The sequence below is a fragment of the Plectropomus leopardus genome, chromosome 2 (assembly GCF_008729295.1).
Source record: "Plectropomus leopardus isolate mb chromosome 2, YSFRI_Pleo_2.0, whole genome shotgun sequence".
NCBI lineage: Eukaryota > Metazoa > Chordata > Actinopteri > Perciformes > Serranidae > Plectropomus > Plectropomus leopardus.
In genome coordinates, this window is record NC_056464.1 from 31,135,540 (window position 1) to 31,157,275 (window position 21,736).

The 21,736-nt window shown below is 39.7% G+C and overlaps 1 pseudogene; it reads left to right on the top strand.

The window, feature by feature from the left end:
* The first annotated feature begins 248 nt into the window (after positions 1 to 248).
* Positions 249 to 21,736, top strand: part of LOC121959422 — a 43,240-nt pseudogene continuing 21,752 nt past the window's right edge.

Consider the following 21,736-nt stretch of genomic DNA (forward strand, 5'->3'; position numbering starts at 1 on the left):
ATGAATGCTTATAAGTACCTCAGTTGATGCATTTAATTATTTCCTAAACCTAGGCAGGGACTCAGTGGTGTGTGTGTGTGTGTGTGTTATTGTGAGGCTGGTTTTAGAGCAGGAAGCTGCAGCTCAGTGTGCAGTTTTGGTGGGCGGGGCCTAAAGTGAAGTCACTGCCCCCCCAGCCTGTTGATTGACGCGCACCACTGGCTCCTCCTTGCAAGTCTTTTTCCCTCCCCCTTCGTTTTCCAGTGTAGTGCGTTGATTTCATACCAAAGTCATACTTAACATTCCACTTATACTGTCAAACCTCTGAGAAATATTACGGAAAACAACAAGGCGCCAAATTATAAGAAACTATCTAAAGTGACCAGCTGCTCTCATTGAGAAGAAGGTGACAACCAGAATAATAAAAAAAAAGGTAAGTTCTCCACTAATGTTCCCTCTTTCTGTTTAGAGCCCTTTTTTCTGGGTGAGTTTTTTCATGCCGCTTGTCTCGGTGAAGTTTTCAGATCATTGTCATTTTTTACATTTTTCCGCGGAGCTCCCTGCGTTGGGAGGGAAGAAAACATTTGCAGATTGATAGTCTATTGTGTTTGACTTTCCCAGTGTGTGGGGATATCTTTGACAGCCTCTGTGCAATCATATTTCCACCGGTAGCCCCGCTCATTGACACACACTATTACAAAAAAAAAAAAGAAAGAAACACAAAGCTTGTCTTTTGACAGCAGAGACGGTGGAGCCAATATGTTTGTTTTCTGTCTCGCACAGTTCACACCTGGATCATCCAACTCTTTAAGGGTTGTTCGTCAAGTGGAATCCGACAGTTTTACCTACAGGCACAGAGAGAGAGACAAACAAAAACGATTTGGAGGAATACACAACTTCAGTCTGGTTTGGACCTCTGCATCTCTAAGGTAGGACAACTTCTTGATTTGTCAGCAGAGTTAAATGGAGGGAAGCTCTCGTGTTGGTTCACCAGTATACATTAATTTATAGGACAAAGAAGCAGAAATAAATACAAAAATAGACAAAGAAATACAGTTTTGGAATAATAAGTCTCAACCAAGTTTTAGCTTCATAGCCTACTTTCTCTTTAGTTTTTGTCTGCTCATAGTGAGATTTTAAACATATATTTTTATTAACATTTTATTTAATTTTATTCAAAAAATAAGAAGACATGTTTAACAAGAAACACATGAATAAAATTACACCCGTTTTTGAATAATAGTTTACCAACAGCTTCAAATAAGCAAACAAAACTTTATAAAACATGATAAACACAATATATATAATATAAAGTAAAGACCATAGCCAGTTTACAAATATATAAACAAATGACAAATATATTGTATCAGTTTGGAACAATGCGTGTGCATACCTAAGAGGATTTTTGTTACATCATTGCCATTTTTCCAGTATTAAGAAATGCAAAACATTTTATATTAGTTTAGTAGTTGATTAAACAAAATCAAGATATTTACAAGAAAAACTCCCACTTTATGCAATTCTGAAGCCATAAAAAAGTGACAGGCTTTGGGCTGTAAGAGCAAAAAAAAAAAAAAAATAGATATTGTCTGTGGTAAAGATTTTGTAAAAAGAAGTTGATTATGGCACAAAACACAATTTCCCTTTGTGTTGATGAATATTATCTTGATTTGTATTTATTCACAAAAACTTTTGTTTAGCATGTAAACAGATATTTGATATCTATCTATCTATCACATCTCATGTGTTTTCTCTGCCTTTCTTTCTCTCTTTCATTCCTTTTACTTCTTTCTTTCATGCCAACAAACAGAGCATGTGATGATACTCTGCAAAGTCCCACTAAGTACATAATTCATAGGTGAGGATTTGAGATGCATGGATATGTATGCGAGCTAATTGTATAATTATGTGCGTGCCACCTCAGGCTACACCTGCTTCATGTCTGTGTTGTTAGTTCGGGTTCGGGTGAACTTTTTTTTGTGTGGTGGAGCTAAATGTTTTGGCTGATTAGAAAATGTAAAAAAAGACATGACATGCTAGCATTTGTTCAGTGAAATGAGCTACAGAGTTTAAATCAGTGGCAGTAAACAGGTTTGACTGAACAACAGAATGCAGTCTGTCAGGTTAATCACAGAAGGCAGAATAACCTGTTAATGTTTCTGTTTGGCTGCTGTCTGTCTCTTGCTGTTTGCTTTTTACTGCAACTTAAGAAAGGCAACGTTTTCACTGTTCAATTTCCATTTTTTGAAATATTTTCCCCACGTTTGTAGGGATACAAAGTTGCACATTGAGGGAACAGTTTTCATGGCTGTCTTTGATCCATATGCCTGGGAGCGTAAATACGGCCTGTGGTCTTTGAAGGCATGCAGTTCGAGTTCATGCCACAACCTTTTTGATGCAACACTGATAAAGAGGATGATCAGATATCTCTCTGTTCCTGTTGGTCATGTTAGGTCACGGTTGAGAGGCCAAATCCACAGTTTGAGCCCCTTTTCAAGAACTGCTTTCTATCAACATGTGGAAGTGATGTTCTGAAACGAAACGAGCAACCAGTACAACCAAACAATGTGTCCTTGGTGAATGAGACACGCCAAGATGCCTAATAATAGATTTTGATGCTGATGGGTAAATCTGGAAAGGATTAAGCATTCTGCTGCTCCGACAGATTCCCTTTCATTGTTTTCATGCAGCACGAATGCATCAGGCCTCCTAATGCACAATGTGGTCTTTTTTTTTCTTCCTTGAACGCACTTTATGTTTCTCAGCCGTTGTGAATTTAGCATGTACGCTGTGTGTGAGTTAAATACGAAGGGAAAGTTTTACAGCTTCGCCCATGTCATGGAGGTCAATTAGATTACTTGGGGTAATATCCCTTTAAAGTGGCTGTTTTCTCTCTTTTTACTCCCCAGCTGTGTTCCTCGGGGCGTTTATTGGAAGGAAGAGTTAATGAGCATGTGTTCTCTTCATGAGGGTGAAAAAAAATCTGTTATCCTCTCTGTGGTGTCTTTGATTTTTTTTTAAATTTAAAGTGGAAAGCGTTAAGTTTTCAGCTTTTCAACTCTGCCCCCCCCCACCTCGAGTATTATTGTTGACGCCACTGTTGCGAAGATTAGTGGGATCACTTTCCGTTTTCCTCAGAGCTTAGCAGCTATCCACAGATGAGCGACTGACACTACACAACATCATCAACACACACAATATTGAAGAGATAAGAAAAAAACTGTTCACTGAAGACATGAGGTAACAGTGTCATTATTTTAGATGGTTATGTTTTATTTGTTTTAAAAATGAAAGACAGCGATAGTTTCTGCAACGCTGCTATGGACTCCGTCATGGATTAACCACATTTACTTGCTTGGAGAAATTATTCAGCCGAAACGTAGGCTCGACTGCAGGGTAGAGATTTTACATAAGACGGTTGCAAGATTTAAGCGATGTGGCAGCATTTTTACCTAACAGCGACAACATTCATGTTGTAATAATTGCTCATATAATGTGACACTATACTAACGTTACAAACAGATCGACCTATAAATCAATCAGTCCACTGCTACTGTGGACAGTAATGACAACTGCAAAATCACTGGTTCACTGCAGAATGACTCCTTTGCTGCTGATAGCTAGTGTGGACCTGCGAAAACAAACAGCGCAGTCCTTTTCCTGCTTATGTTGCGCAATGATTGACACGCCTCCTTTTGTGCCGTAAATCGATCCTTTATTTTTCCCTGGAGATCGTACCCAGGGCCAAGCAGAATTGCAGAAAAAAAGCTAGGCTAACCGAGTTTTTTTTTCATTGTTCTATTGCCATTACATGGTGCAGTCAACAGTAAATTCAGAATTACATATGCAAACAAAACAGTTATCTCTGGAGGCTTTAATCAGAGACACTGTCGGTATTTCAGCGCCAAATTGCGTCCTTTCTTTGCTCTGTCAGTGTTTACTTGGGTCTGTGGACCGTTTGTCAGCGGCAGCTTCACCCGTTTGTGTCAAACCCACAGAGGAACGGCTAATGAGCTTTTGCCCATTTGTGCAGACGTTGGTCGCTTTTTAGCACCATCCCCACAAGTGCTCGTCCAAATGGTGGACACTTGCCCCTCTGTCAACCCAGAATCTGAACAAATACCACTTATGTCTGCGTGGTGAGCACACAGAGGGCCTTAGAGAGAAAAGCCTGCAGCTCTCAGCAGAAAGGGCATTAATGACAATCTGGAATACAATATCCAGTCTAACTCACAACGGTCGGGTCCAAGAGTTCAGTAGTGTCAATGAGGAGCATATTTTGCTTTGAGCTATTTATTACAGCAAAATGTCAATCAAATATGTCTTAACTTCACTCTTAAAACCCTCTGCAACACAATTTATCAACATTGCATTCACGTTAATGCGCTGCACATGTTTACATATCCTCCAAACCATGAGGTTTTAACAGATAAGCTTTCTGGCCTCCTATTCGGACCACAGAGGGGAGGAGCCGGGGAGTGGACTAGAACAGTGTAGTCTTTGTGTCAGTTGTCCCCAAGTTGCTAAACGTTTTAGTTGTTCTTTCTCTGGCGACCAACTGTTGGGAGTGATGTTCCACATAAATGTACTCTAAAGAGGAAGAGCTCAGAAAAGAAATGTCTGTGCCAGCATCTGTGGCTCCTCCAGCCTCCATTATAGATAACATGAGGCTCACTGAGCCCGTCTGGTGTTTCACAGACGTGTGTGTGTGTTTGTGAGGCCTGTGTGTCGCACCGGAGCTCCAGTGACCCAAGGGCACTCATGTGAAACCCCTTTAATCCCTTTGCTCAGAGTGTTTTTGGTTGGGGGGTGATCTCCTCCTGCAGCAGAGTTTTTGTTGCTCCTAATATAAAAACACGAGAGATTTTAAGGATGGTCAGGCCTACTGTGCAAAAGTCTAAGGCCGCCGTAGATTTGTTGTTTATGCAAAGCTGCAATGAGGATGTATTTATTTCTCAGTCTCTTTATTAACACACAAACAAAGAATACAGAGAATATGTACTAAAATACCAAAAAAGTCAGAACAAATGGCTTCTTCAGACTGAGGTCCATATTTAGTGTGAAACATGGAAAGGTACAACCATAACAAAAGCTAGCTCAAACAGTCAGTACTGAGCTTTCTGCACATCTTGAATGCGGCGTGGTGTAAATACACCAGAGGATTAGTATTGTAAATCTTAAATTGTCTGCCAAAGAGAGTTCAAGACGAGCTGAGAGGTCATTTAAGATGCTTCCAACTTTAGCCTGTTGAAGTCATTTTATTCTGAAATATTTGCGTTTTTAATATTATATACATATTTCCTGTATGGTCTGGTTGTATTTTAGTAAAGACAGAGTTCGTTTAAGGTGCTTGAAGTCCTTGAATTTGGCATTCAGAAGTTTAAGAACTGGAATTCATTTGTTTTTAAATGATGATCACTTATTGTGTGCTTGTAAATTATACTTAAAACTTTTAGACAAAGCTCAACAAGAAATGCAGGTTTGTAAATGTATCGAAATTATTTGTAGTTGTAGAAAATAAAATTATAATTACATACATAAAATTTTATGCACAAATTATATGAACAAAGAGCATTTACAAACACTTGGGGTGCTTTTTAGAACATATGAATTAGGGTTAAAAGAAATAGCTGAGTAATTGATGCAATAAAATTGAATACTTGAAAAAGTACTTGAAAGTGCTTCAATTTGACATCCCCCTTTCTGTACCAACCCTGTAAAGACACTACTGAGAAATGAATATGTATGATCACTTTAACCTTGTTAAAATAATGAAGTCTGAGGTGGCCTAAAACTTTGCACAGTACTATACATTAAATGCAGCAACTTTCCTGTCTGGTTTAGTCTTTTTTTAATGTCTAATCTTAGTTTTTCCCTGTGAAAATCCCCTCTAAATGTCCCTGATCAAAGCCACGGCTGCTTTTAATGCCTTGTTCCACGATTTATATGGTTAGCTGAGTTATTGACTGGTGCATTCTGCTGCAAAGTTATGCATGTCTTAAAGGTTTCACAGATTATGGCTTCTAACCGCTCCCCTCACCACAAAATGACCAATTCAGGCTAGAATGGCTTCTTCGCTGCGTTCTCTGGAAAATTTCCGATTAAAATGCTGATTCAGGCTGTAAAAAAAAAAAAAAAGGAAAAGAAAAGCAATCTGGCGCAGTCGCTCCGGTTTGTCAGTCTTTCCCTCTTCAGCTGGATTCAGGCTTAATTCTCTCAAAGTGTGACAAGTCAAGGTGGACCACATAGCCAGCAACGTTAAAACCGAACAATGAATGAATGAATCAGGCCTTATGTTTTCAGCTCCGGCTCGACGTGTGATACTCACTTATCCGCCTCTCAGTGACTCATTTAGGAAAGCAGTAACCTCCTCTTACCTCAGAGCGAGTGTTTCCACGCGGTGAGATTGGTTTACAAGAAAACAACAAATAAGAATCAGTTGCGGCGACTTTGGTGGTGTAAAATGTTCTAAAAATGCCCGTCTGATTCTTCCAGCTCGGATCGCTTTCACACATTTTCATTCTTGCGTGCAGGACGTTACTCTGAACATTATTGTTTTTCTTGGGCATGCAGCTGGTATCAAACTGCAAATGTTTGACTTGACAAGGGGAGCATGTGGTGTGTGTTCATGTGTGTGTGTCTCAACTTTTCCCTCTGCCTCTCGTTCTGCCTTCTTGCCGTGTGAGCTGTTGGCCGTCCAGCCCTCCTCTCACTCTCAGCTCTGATTGTTTCCTGAGCGCCGTGCCAGATAGGAAGTAGGAGGAAGTTATTGGAGGAGCTGGAGAGAATTTATTAGGGCCAAACACAGACACTGGAAGGAGAGGGGAGGGTGGTGACTCTGATTTTTTTTTTTTTTTTTGGGAGATGGTGCTCATGCTTTCATGAGTCTAGTGTCGGCTGCAAACTTTGAGCAGACTGGCCGACACTAATGCCAGCTCATCACCTTTAATTTCTAAGGTGGAGGAGTAATTTGTGTGTATCTGTGTGCGTTTCTGTGTGTCAGGAGAAATAAAGCAGAGTCTCCAGTTCTTGTCAGAGAGCAGCTTTCCTGGCCTGCAACCTAAAATGTTTTCTTTATCTGTAATCTGACCTTAGAGAGCAGCTGCTCCTTCTGCCACCAAGTCCTGTTGTTTCCCCTGTCAAGCGTGTGTTTGTGTGTCTGTGTGTGTGTGTGTGTGTGTGTTGGGGGGGGGGTCTCACTGTGACATCTGTGAGCGTCCCTCAATATTAACAAGACGTGTGGAGGAGTTTTCGGCTGTGGATTTGTTACTGTGTGTAAATGTTAAGTTCAGTGGAGGTGTGTTTAACTCTCAGCTAAGCAGGGGGGCTTCGGGCTGCCAGCAGGGGTCTGTTCTCTGCCAACAAGTGTCCCGACTCGAGCAGCCGCTAAACAAAGGCTGCATTTTTAAAGACAGGAACAAATCCTGTAGTGTATTGGTCAACAAACAGACGGAGGTACATACTGTACATACATTATGCCAGTGGGCATGTGATGGTGAGACAAACACAGCAGGCCTGATGGCTCGACGACGGAAGAGACAGATTTGAAGGGAATCTGTTAACAATCTGCTTCGGGACATGAGTCAATAGAACTGAGTCATGGTAACGGGGCTGTACAGATTTACAGACAAGAGTGGGAGGCTCATTTTCATGTAGTATTTGTGTGTGATAAGACCAAAAATTTACTGTGATTACAAGGAATAATATAAAATATTTATATAAATCAAAACCAGTGCAGAACTTTTAATTTTTATCTTAAAGCTGCTGTAATAAGCATTTTGTATTTTAACCATGTATTATGTAGTTATGAACCCAGAGATAATAACTGCCTCAGCTTTATGGAGCATTTTGGGGTCTTTCAGCTTATTGCTTTGGGTTTATGACCTATAAATTTACTGGTCTGATTCAGTCTGAATCCTCTCAACAGTTTTTTTTTTTTTTTAGCAAAAACCTTTGATAAGCCCATTGTATCTCAACCTAACCCATCCTGCCAAGTAACAAAAAGGCAGATAGACACCGTTAGCAACTAGCTTTTGAACATAGTGGAGCATTTAGCAGCTAAAGAGTTAGATTTTTTCCCCAGGAGATGGTGGAGACCAAAACTGAGCTAAAAGGAGAGGAAAGAATCTTCTAAAACAGGTTTAAGGTAGCACGTTTTATCGATAATCGAGTTTCTATTTTCTGTTATTGTGCTTTTATTGGCAATGGCACCAAAACTAATACACAATTAAGCATGTATTTGATGGATAATAGTGTTAGATTCTACTGATTCTGATTAATCAAATAAAAGTCTGTTATCTGATTACCTAAAAAACCTGTTAAACAGAGATATAAATCACTAGTTTCATTACTATACAATATTATATCAATTCTTTTGACAACAATTCCATACGATACGATATTTGCTGATATCCTAATGTTGCTGGGATATGTTTCAATTCAGGGTCCTGCCATTTGAAGTAATACTAACATGGCTAAACAACATTTACCAAACTGTAAAGTTAATCCAGAAAATAACTTTTAAGGTTCATAGACACAAAACACTTGTTTTTTCCAGTCAACCATTAGCCTAGTGCGGTGGATATTTCCTATACTCATAGCTTAACAATTTGCATGTATTATTTTTACTTTTTTCTCACTCACCATTAGTTTTATTCACTGCATCTCGCAAGAGATAAGCATGGTTGCATTTTGGCTTTTCAGCCTAACTTTGTTGAAACAGAGCGGCTAATGTTGCCATAGCGAGAGCAACACATTAGCAGAGTGAGATGCCCAGTCAGGTTTGTTGTTTCTGGAGAATTTTATCCCGTGACGGCACTTTTTGCATATGGCATGCGCTCTGTCTCTTGACTCATCTTCTCTCCAAAATCCAAAATATTTTATGCTGTTGATTTATTCCCAAGAGAAAAGTATATATCGTCATCTTCTTTTTCTTGGCTGCTTGCCCTTATCTTTACTGCTATCTGACACAGATAATAATGCCATGGGAATTTCAAAATAAAGGCATATCTTACAGATGATGCAATGGATCAGTGTTTTCACAATTCATTGACGATAGTGGATTGTTAATCATTGAATCGATACATTGACCCAGATCAATGGACCGTTGCCCACCTCATCTTAAAATATGTTTACCTTTTAAAATGTTGCCACCTATCAGGTAGTGTGCTACTTTGTTTTGGGTATGGACGTGCAGTAAAACAAAGACAAGATGCTCCATGACAGCTGGTTTTGAAGTGAGAAAATTTACCTTCAATGCCAACATGGGTCACATTATGTCTCTAGTGCCTTTTAATGTTTCTATCAGTTTTCTGTTTAACATCAAGCTCCAGTTATGAGTCTACACAATCCAGTGGACCAGGCGCATAAACGTGGTGGCTTCTTGTAGTTGTTGTCATTTGAAGATCCTCCTGTGCCGCACAATGCAAAAAGCACTAGGTGTTTTTCTGCACCAACTTCTTTGTCTGTATTTGTTTTTGTGTTGCCTTTTGGTATTTACAGCATTTTTACTGAGTACCATCAAAAAGGCCATTTTGTTATGCAGGCCGTCTCTTGACATCATTAAAACAAAAGTATCTCTGACTGTAGTTTTGCACACAAGGAGGAGTTAGTTTCTGTTTGAGAAACCACACTTAAGGTTGGGCAACACTTCTAAGAATGAAATAAATAACTTGAGTGTGAAATCAACAGCAGAAGCATAGAACTATGAACTTACAAGTCAATCACTGTAAACATTATGTGCCTGACTCTTGTTTTTCATACTCATACTGTCCTAGCTCAGTGGGCTCGCACGGCTCTCACGGTGGGATGTTTAGTCTCTGGATATATTTCTATGATCCATCCTGTTTGGTCTTAAACGTCAACGAATGTTCCTTTCTCACTAGTACACTGGAGGAGAGATGTTGCCACCAGGCCATAAAAATATCGAGACATGACAGAGTAATTTTGAGTCAAGGTCTTGCCCCACTAGTCTTTTGAATTCCACTGCGTAAGTAGAAACCCATCTGGTCGGTGCATCTGAGAGCACCAAGATGAGCTCATGTTCAGTGGAAGATAAAATTGAGGATAAAATCTGGCAATGTGAAAAAGAAATTCAGCTCCCTCCGAGTGAATCAGTGTTATTGTGTTGACTCTTGAATGTCATGCCATCCTTGTACACACAGGCTGTTTTTGTTTTCCTGCCTGTAGGTGTTTGTCAGGGATTTCCTACTCTCTGTGGCACACTTAAACAAATGCCTGCGATGGAATCCCTTTCCTGATTTAGGTTATACCGACAGCTTTCCTCTGTGTGACCCAGCAGCCTCAGAGTGACTCAGTAGAATTACTGGAATTCATTGGGACATTTCACTGCACACAACCCTGTCTAGGAGGAAAAAAAGGAAACGCAGTGCGCTGCCAATAAACTCCAGTCGGTTCATGGATGGAGTCGGAGCTGAGAGATAAGCCGATTGCTGAAAACAGACTGCAATGTGATCGCTGCGTGCAGAGCTGGGAAAATAGGAAAGAGGGATTGTGGTGCATGAATGGTGGCGTTTGAATGAACGTGCGAGGCACATAGCTTTGCAGCGTTATTCCTGCTGCACGTTGGAATTCTGTAGCATGTTGGTTTCATGGCCCGACTCCCAGAGAGCAGGAGGGGAGGTGTGTCCCTGATTTTTGTGTTAAATGTGAGAGCAGTGTGTCATTCAGATCCCTCGACAAACTCTCCCATCTGGTAGCAGTCTGAAGGTTTGTGCTCTGAACTAGACCTGCAGCTAACAATTGTTTTCATTATCTGTTAATCTGGAGATTATTTTCTCAATTAATCCATTACATGTTTGGTTTTATAAAATATCAGAAAATAAAGTTCTTATCCCAATTTCCAAAGAGCTAATTTATTTAATTAAGGTTTCTTTTTTTGTTTGACCATCAGCCCAAGTTTTTTCTGTTTTGTAACAAAAAAAAGAGCAGGGTTAGGGAAACCTTCACAGTCGGGGAAACTAAAAAAAAAAAAAGACTTAAACGACGAACAAATTATGAAAACAGTTCCAGGTAGGGAAGTTGCAATATACCATTTTATCGTGGATTATGATTTTTTACAAAAAACCAAAACAATAGGTTGAATGTAGTGAATTTCCATTAATAGGATAATAGTCCTAATATTGTGTCCTGCAGCACCCAAAGAGACTGCTGGGCAATCAATATTAACAGAGAGTCTGCAAAAAAAGCGCTGCACACGCACCTAAAAAAGATCTTATTCAAGCATTGGAATATTTAAAATCAAAAGATAATGATGCCCTCTCAAATAGTCAAAAAAAAAAGCCTGGCTTTTTAGGATTGTTTGATAATTTGCTTTTAACTAAAAAAAATATGTTTACTAAGATATGTGCTCTATCTGTGTTGCAGTGAAAATATTTGTGTCTTATCAATTGTAAGGAAAAGAGATTCCGGTATGTAGGCCGAAAAGTTGCACAAGAACACTCCAGAAAGATTACAGCCAACGGCCAACTAGCACTTATGTTCTGCACCTGTAAGAGAGAGAAAATTACTCCCCATACCAGCAGTAGATTGTCATTCAAAAACGGAAAACGGAAGACTGACAGGACAAATTCAAGATGTTAGTTAGCCATTTAGGACACAACAACACACCCTGATGTTGAAAGAACGAAGTATAATTATCCTAGCCTGCAGACAATAAGGCAAATGATTACGAACCAAACTAGTGAAGAGCTCAGTGGTTAAAAAAATAATCTTACCTAATATAACATGTTTGTTTTAAACAAACACCCTCTTTACGATCAGAGTGATTTCTCTCACCAACGGTCTCTGGCACCGTCCCAACATGCTGAATTGGGCCAAAAAAAGCTATCAAGGGCCAATGAAGGCAAATGTTATCGGACACACCACCAAAACTAGGGCGCTGACCGACGGTCTGACATGACTTACGTGAAAGAGGTTTGTCAGCAAGTGACTACCGTTTGTGTCTCGTGTGAAACACATAGTCAACGAAGACAAATTTTAACTGAACATTATGTTTAAGTATTTTGTGTGGCGTACTTAGGTCACTTTATGAAGTATATAGTATATATGTCATATACCTTTCAAGCACAGTTGTTTTAAATGAAAACACATATTTTTTCACACATTTTTCACGTGCAGCCACCACGTGATGTGGTGTTCAAAGGTCGTGGTCATTTCATGCATTTCTGCAAGATCACATTGATTTCAAATGAATCGCTAACTGTCTTTTTGTATTTGTACTGTATCTGTTCATGTGTGTGGCTCTGTGTATCTGCAGTTTATTTTCTTGTGTGAGTCATTACTGCGTTGTTTCACACCCAAACTTGACTCAAAGGGACAATACACTGTGTTTATAACAGCTGTTCTAACGAAACCAATGTGTTAAATCAAACAGCTTTTGACGTACTGGCAGTAAATCATGCTGGGAAACCGAATCCCAAAACCATCTTGAGCAAAACTAGCTGTTGCATTAGAGCCCATAAAACTGTCCTTGTAACTTAATTAACCGCTGACTTTCATCACAAAGTCACGACTATTGTCCAGATTTGAGATCTTGTGACTCCACTAGAGGATGTATTGAAAAATGGCTCCACTGACAATGCCCTGCCTCTCGTCTGAGCTCTGAGCGTGTTCACTGCTGATGTTGCATTCCAGCTGGAACAATCCCACTGTTTTCCAGACCCCAAAGTGGACGCCTAAATTGGACAACACCCCCACCCCACACACACACACCCCCATTTCCCCCCTCTGCTCTCTAACCAACCAACCAACCCACCATCCACCCACTCCTCCCATACACACGCATCCCCTGGTCTCCTGTCCTTATTTGGGTAGAGACGTTCTGAGCTCTGGGTGGAGGGGGGGTGGGGGGGTGGCAGAGGAGGGAGGGAGGGCGTTGGGTTGACACAAGGGAGGCAGGAGGAGAAACAGTGAGCACTCGCAGCCCTTTCTTAATAAGGACATGTCTGGAATTCAGGCCCCTCTCTCAGTGAAGAGCTTCTCTTTTCGCAGCACCTCACTTGAACACACTCCTGCGAGCACTCAGAGCTCCATCGAGGTCGCCTGATCTGCGTGTTACGCTGAACGCCGCTTAGTGCTCTTCACAGCTCGCAGTGCGGAGGAGGTTCGCAGTGTTTTCTCTGCTATAATTGGATATAAACAAAAGAGCGGCCGCCCCTCTCTCACTGTGCCACCAGTCTGTGATTATTGCCCCGGCTCCACTGCCCGAAAAGCACCTGTGCATTCATCAATGAAATAATTTGGGCTGTCTGAAAGACACTTTCTCACAAGGACACACACACTTGAGGCTGAGAGAGAAATTAGTATTTAAGGGGCAGGCAATGAAATAAGGAAAACCATTATGGGTAACGTCAAGACTGGTGTGTGTGTGTCATGGGAAAAAATGTTCATCACAGTTTTCCAGAGTCGAAGCTGACATATTTAAACTTTTTTTTTTAATAGATCTTCATAATTGAATTTTTCACTGCAAAAAAAAATTACAATAAATGTAATAAACACCAAGCAGAATTTACTCCCCCAGCCTAACCTCGGGTGACAGAAGCTTAAATCATTGGTCGAGAATTATTTGCAGGTATTTTGATAACTGAATTATAATTTTAGTAATTTTTTAAGAAAAAAAATGGCAAATATATGCTGGTTCCAGCTAAAGTGAGTTGTTTTGTGTTTCAGCCTGTTGGTTGAATGAAACAAAACATTTGAAGACATAATAATAATAGGCAGAATAATCGCTAATGAAAATAATCATTAGTTGCTGTCCTAATTTAAACTATTTTTTCAGTCAACTCAGGAAACACAACGACTTAACTGTAAGAGGAGACTAGATAGAGAAAGGTAAAACTTTCTCTAAAATCACTTTTTAGAGCTCTGTATTTTAGACTCTAAAGCACTTTTTAATAGAAGTATTTTATTATTATTATAATAATTATTAATAAAGGCAGAAAATTCTCAGCTTTGTGAGGCCGGAACCAGAGTCTTTTGGCTTTTTTTTAGCAAAATTTGACCAGTGATTGCACCTCTGATTCTCTTTATTTATGCTTTATTTATTTATCTATGCGTGAGCCGTGTGACACTCTGGCGACCTGTCCAGGGTGAATCCCACCTTTGCATCATGTCAGCTGCATTTGGCTCCAGCCCCCCTGGTGACCCTGAATAGGAAAAGCGCTTACAGATAATGGACTTATTTACTCGTATATCCACATTTCTCTTTGTTCTGTGTTTTTGTCTCAGAAATTGTGTTTTTTTATTATTAAGTATCAGTAAAAGTACAGAGTAGGATTAAACTAATCCTATCTCCAGTCGTATGTTGTTAGCAGTCACTGGGAGCGATCCAGCCATGTGATCTGTGAGCACTGACATGGATCACTTGAGCTGCTGATGAGTGCTCAGTTTCAGTGTTGAGTTTTAACACCATGACCCTGTTGAAAAGGGTCCGCCATAACCAATACCCTCACTGCTAAAATTAGCAGCTTCACTAGTGGATATTTGTCAAACTCTGGTTGGTGTGCAGTGACGTCCATGAATCTCATGGTTTATGTGGAGTGTGGTTGAATATCACTGCAGAATCACTGTATAACCAGTCTGTCTGAGAGGATGTTGACCGTGGAAGCGAGACTGCCATTGGCTGCATATTTCAGATGGAATAATCCTCCTATTCCAATATCTGCATGAAACCTTTTTCAAAATCCCTGTCGCTATGTGAAACTAGTTTCCAAAAGCCAGACCTATCTCCACACTGTGAAACTATTAACTATTAACTTACACAGTAAAACGTCTTTTAATGATTTATGTGTTTTATGTATATTTCCTGTAAGGATTAGGGCTGTAAGTAACGGTTATTTTCATTGTCCATTAATCTGTTGGTTATATTCTTGATAAATCAGTTAGTTGTTCGGTCTATAAAGTGTCAGAAAATTGTGAAAAGTGTTGATCAGTGTTTCTTAAAGCACAAGATGACATCCTCAGATGTCCGCAACCCAAATATTTACAGTTTCCTGTCGTAAAGGAGTAAAGAGCCAGAAAATGTGAACATTTAAGAAGCTGGAATCAGAGAATCTGGACGTCTTAAGAAAGTGCTCAAACTAATTAATCATTCATCAAATTAGTTGATGATTAATTAAACTGCTGACAACTAATCAATTAATTGATTAAACGATGCAGCTTTAGAAGAGATTTAATCAATCTGATGTCAGGGCTCGACTCCCCTAAATGCTCCACATAAACAGTTTCCTTCCCTACACTATTTTGCCAGGGCACCTTCACAGCGTCCTGTGTTCAGCACCACCCAGGATGACTGTGATTGGTCTAAAGAAATACAAACACGCCAGAGTGTTTACCTGAATGCAGTATGATGGGTTCAGTCAGACCTTTCCCCGGTGCTGGTACAGTACCGAAACCCACGACCAGTACCTACCAGAAAGAATCATAGTGCAGATTTAGGTGCAAGAAAGATAGAGCGAGCATGTGTGTGATGCTGACGGTGAAGCTGCAGTGAGCGGAGCACAGAGTTCGAAGTTAACAGTTGCAGTGCAGCGTGTGCATCGTAGTTTCACAAGCAAAATTAACCTCCCAGGCTCCTTTAAGCTGGACTGTTAAGGTGGACCATCTGTTGTCTTGTAGTGATTCCTGTTGCTGCTCCGAAACAGACATTAGAGAAATGTCTTTCTGCTGAGTCGCTCCTGACGTAGGGAGATAAATACAGATCCTAAATCAAATTTTATTTTGCTGTCAGTAGTGCTGTAACTGTCATTTACTGTGAAATTATTGTTGTCGGGTTTGGGTTTCTTTTTATAAGGTGAATTTGCTACTAATGATTTGTATTTATCCATAAATGCATTTAAGCATGCTTTAAACAGTATACTGTAACTGTTAATTTGCCTTTGCAATAAAAAAAAAAAACAAAGCCATTATTTAATGTCATTAACCATGTAGGGCTTCTTTAAAATATTTAAAGTATTGGATCAGGCACTGTTTACGCACTGGTACCATTTTAAAAGTAGCACCGGTATCAATAAAATCCCAAACAATACCCAATCCTAGTGCAAAACCACTGTATAACTGATCTACATGCTTTTGATCTTTTTAAATTCCTGTTATGTGATGATGGGAAGAGAAAAGAAGCTTCACTGATCCTCCACCTCTACTTTTTCACCAGTTTGTGGTTCTTGCATTGATTACAAAGTGTGAATCTTTCGAAATACTGAGCAATAAACAGAGCAGAGAAGGCTAGATTTCAGGATTATCATCGTCATCGTGAATATATCCAGATAAAACAAAACAATTACTTGGGTTTAAAGTTTTGTATACCCTGAAGAATCACACAGACTTACACGGCCTTGAGAATAAGAGTTTCACTGATTTGTGTTGACATTTTAATAAGTGTGATATTATTTTCCCAAATAAAGTTAGAGGTACAAATCACATTTCAAGACAGAAACTCAATTTCTTGGTTGATTTTTATGTTGCAGAAATAATACAGTTAATGTTTGACTCCCTGACTGTGCAAAAGCTCATAAAAGAGTTCAAATCTGGCTTATTATGGGGGAAAACCCAGCTGAAAACAGATAATGTAACACACTCTTTTAACATTCAACATCGTATAAACTCTAAATGGCAATATAATATACCTCTCTGTATTTATCCGTTGTATTTTATTTTTGTTAGCATCTGCAGAAATGCTAAAGCAGAAACACAAGCATCCTGGGAGCACGGTGGTTACCTCATAGACTTCCATCTCATAGACTTCCATCTCAGAAACAATACGATGCTGAAAAGGCAGCTTGAAAAATACTTAAGATCTTCGCCTGCAGTCAGCCATAAGCCAACCACACTGGGACACAGTTCCCAGACCACAAGAATTCTTTGAGGCCAGCGCTGATTAGTGAGGTCTTTAAACTTTGCTTTATGGAATATCTTGAATTCATTTGGCCATTTCAGAGAAATAAAATTGAGGAAATTATAGTAATAATTACGGTTAGCTTTGTTTATTCATACAAATTTAACGACTGCAATAAAGAAAATGTCAAAGAAAGCCAAATTGGTGACCTATAGATGGATGACATTTCCTCATTGGAGTCTCATTATACTTTACATGAACTCACACAGCTCTGGCCTCCTCTGCAACCACACACATAATTCACTTTATGTAAATTTCTTAAGAAAACAGTCGACACATTTAGCGGGGATTAAGTTCACACAGTATGAAAGCCGTTAATTAGGTTGTGGACATAATTTAATTTAATTAAATCCATGTTCTCCTCTATTATACTGATCCAAGTAGGCATTAAGTTGAATTGTGTCAATGAATATTAGTAGTGTTGCATCTTAAATTCAAAAATGTTCATTGTGCTGATCTGCTTGCTTGCTTGTTATCATCGTTCAGTGTTTTAAAGGAATACTTCAACCCCAAAATGACCGTTTGAATATTAAATCCTCACACTGTTACACTGAATTCAGGAAGAATACTTTATTTTTCTTCCACAGTGAACAAATTATCCAAAAATGTGGGGAAAAATCTTGATAAATTGAAATAATTGGGGTCCATGTTTTACAACAGTAAAACTTTCTCAAAACATCTATTTACAAACTGTCACACACATTCATTTTTGCTAAAGTATTTAAAACACTTTTGCATCAACAGTGAAAGCGCACTACTTGTACGTTCATGACATTACGCAGTTTATGTTTTTGGGAGGTACTGAACACATGACTGGATAAATGACACTTGGATTATACTGTGCGAGTTGTGTGAGAATTAGTAAACTGATGTTTTGATATAGTTTTGCTGTAGTTAAATGTGGACCCCTCTGAGTTCAGAGTGTTCGCCTTTTTTTGAATCCTTTGATTACAGTGGAGGCACGCGAAAAAAGTTTTTTTCACAAATTCTAGGAACACTTGATAAGTAATTTATATACTCAGTATCATTCAGGGGTGAGGTATTCCTTTAAGATGAGGGTGAAATGGCTTTAGATGTATCCAGAGAACTTTTTTTTCCAGGATTCATGAAACTTCCTTAATAGTACAAACACCAGAAAGTGTTTTTCAGGCTTCCACATACTCTGGCTGAGTTCCCCCTATTGCAAATGTCACAAAAATAATATGTTGATAGGACAAATGATGGCGTGTAATTATACAGTGTGATAGATGTAATGAAAGAGTGTGTTTTGAATGTTGTAGGACAGGAAGTTTGCTTCATAGTAATGGATTTGTTTACCAGTTGGCATCACATGACCTGCATTTCTGACTTTTGCCATTAGAGCAAATTTAATCAATATTTTGTATTCATTTCTCCAGTTAAAAATAGCATCATATTTACTGACTTTTCTAGCATTGCAAAGCTGTATTGTGTACTGTATTGTGGTTTAAGAAAAGAAGTTTACTTATTTAAAATATGAAATTATGGTTGATTACATCACACTTGGTACTGGGGGATGATTGTTTCTCCCATCAGATAAACAAAAAAAAAAAAATTAAAGGACAGGGTTTGTGATTTTTGTTACTGGCAGCAAATTCCATGAAGAGAACAAACTTTCCAACTCTGTCTGTGGCTCTCAGACCCAAGCCCATTCATTCCTACTCAGAACATAAATCCTTAAAAATGGGTCACAAATATAAAGTTTCATTCTTGAATAAGACTGTGATTTCCTAGAAAAGCTGGATGCTGTAGTTTTTAACAAATAAGAGTAAATTTGTAGGGAACTATTTGCAGCTGTGGATTAATATAGATTTGATGGTGATGGTGATGTAATTATTTACATCACCAGGATAGTGTGTGTTGGATTGACTCACAGTGCCCATGCTCATGATTACCGAATATGACACAGACCGCAACGATGTGGCTCACTGATGTGTTTTAAATGCTGTTAGACAACAATGGAGCTCTGTAGCACGTAAGCTAAATCAGTCTTTGGCTGCACAGACGATATTTGTGAAGTCATTGTTGATTTGGTGTCATGGGATGTGTTCATAATAAGAAATCCTTTTACCTGCTGTTTCGGTTAAGGGCGAAATCATCTTTGTTTCAGACTCTTTCGGTTTCATGTTTTGTGTACTTTTTTAAAAAAAAGATTATTCTTTGGGCTTTTATTTCCCTTTAACGGACAGGACAGTTTGAGCATGAAAGGGGGAGAGAGAGAGAGAGAGAGAGAGAGAGAGAGAGAGGGGGCGACATGCAGCAAAGGGCTGAGGCCGGAATCGAACCAGCGGCCGCTGCACTTTGTTGATGACAATAAAGGCTATTCTGATTCTGATTCTAATTATGATTAATGGTTTAGTACCTGACATTTAAAGCGTTAATACAGCAGTAAACAACAATTTGCTGTGTGAAGATATTGTGGAGAGATGGCGTCCTGCACAAAGAATGAAGTCATGCTACCTCTGTAGCCTTTTTTACACAGAGGTTATGCTATTGGGCCACTACGAAGTCCCTTCTTTATACCTTCTTTGCATTTTTACACAGGACCAAAAAAAAAACAGCAGCATTATGCAGCTCCTAGTGTGTTTAAAGACAGCATAACAGCAGTGTGGAATGAAAAGCGGCGCAACGGCCGCAACGTGTGACACTACAGTGTCGGCCTTTGGGATGACATAAAACATACACATTGGCAGACCACCACTTTTTACTGCACTTATATGGTAGATACTGCTAATATTGGGACAGCATTGTTGTGGATACATACTGTAGCGCCTATCGCCCCTGATTCTCCCCTGTTAACACGGTCAGCTCAGTCAGCACTTTATCTGCTGTTTAGCACCTTATGTTGTTAGCAGTGTTAGCAGTGTTAGCTGCTAGCTGCCAGCTCAGCCACCTCCATGTTGGGAACTGTGTGCAGACATCTCATACGTTCTCCTTTAAGATGACTAACACTTTGCTAAAGTTGTACAGTACAAATCAATATAACTAGGACTGCTGAACGATACATTTTTTTCCCATTATTTTGTACTTCAAAACAGTTCATAAGCAGTCCGTTTTGAGAAGGTAAAGCGATTCTTACAGGATTGTCTTGACTAGGAATCAGGTGACAGCAAAACACTGCATGGGACTAGCATAGAGTAGGCATGTCTGTAAAGGAGAGACTCATGGGTACCATAGAAGCTATTTTCATTCAGATATCATGACATTTTTCTATTGTCAAAATCTAGCCTAAATTTTGAACATTATTTAGCCCCTTTTCTGCAATGCTAGTATGACATGGTTTGGTCCCCGGGTCTTCTAGTTTAATATGATATCAGTATCATCATTCTAGCTTTAAAACTCAGCCAGGTAGAGCCTCTTAAAAACAGGAATGTCAGCTGGTGATTAACAAGATTAATATGAAAGACGCGTTATATACGGACCTTAATTGCATCACAATTAACACATTAACACTGACAGCTCTAACATTAACCAACTTGTATCTTTATTTCACAGGTCTCCTACAGATCCTTTGATTTTGGGGCTCGGGGTCGGGCCCAGGGGGAGCCGCCACCATTGCGTCCAACGAGTGGAGCGCCAACGGTAGCCCAGAAGATGGGCTGGACGATAATGAGGACAAGACCATCGACGGGGACGCCGAGGGCGTGTGGAGCCCGGACATCGAGCAGAGCTTCCAGGAGGCCCTCGCCATCTACCCTCCCTGCGGCAGGAGGAAAATCATCCTGTCAGATGAGGGCAAGATGTATGGTGAGTCCGCTGGAAAACAGCCAGAGCAACAAAAGAACAACAATTACATGGAAATCAGCCCCATAATGAATGCACAAAAATGAGAAAACCACCCATTCCACAGAGATTTGTGGCGAGCAGAAAACCCACTATAGTTCCCTGAAAAGAAATGAGAAAATAGTTTTCTTCCTCTTGTGCTCATGTCACAGTTTTGACACCGAGCTGAATGTTTTCTTTCCACTCTGAGCTCCCTTAAACAAGTCTGTACCTGTTGTGCTGTGACCCAGGGGCAGGTTCTTCCAGTCGCACCAGCACTCTCAGAGCCGGTTATTGCCGTCCTGAGAGCATCTGAGCTCCTCTTCTCTTGATTTACACCTGTCTCTTTCTTCACTGTTGTTCTTTACAGCCTGTTTTTTATGCCCACTGTTTTATGACCTCCTCTCTTCCTCGCTAAGCTTTCAGTTGCAAAGCCTGCTCTTTGTGTTTTTTTATCACTCAACGTCATTGCGCTCGTTTCTCCCCACAAACCGGTATCGCTGTGAGAGTTTTGCCTGTAGGTGACTGGTTGGAGCTGGTTTCTAGAGAAGTGTTTTCGTTTGATGCTGGATGGCTCGGTTTAATTGGCAATAATTAGCACAGCGTGATTTTAGACTCAGGAACAAAAACATTGCATTGGCATGTTGAAGATTTTAAACATCCATATGGTTTCAGAATAGTTATGCTGTTTCCTGCAGCGTGTTCATTAAATTGCAGGTGTTGAGCCTTTAATGCCCTGAAAAACTCCAGATGGATATGTTGGCAGGTTCTCTGGTAGAATCACCGACATCCAGGTGTAGAGAATTGAGCGCATTTGTCTTTCATTATTTTGAACCCACTCTCTCATTCCTATTGTTGCACGCTCTCCTAATTAGATTTAGCATTTGAGGCTGAAAGTTTTGCCTCTTTGATTGACGGGAATTGTGGGGCCTTCTTCACTGCTTTACATGCCGTTGTCCTCAACAAACCTCTTTCTGGTTTTGTGAAATCATGTTATTTTCACCATCGCAGTTCAGCTGCCTCAGGCTGTGCTTTGTAAGACTTTCTGCCCTTTAATTATTGCCC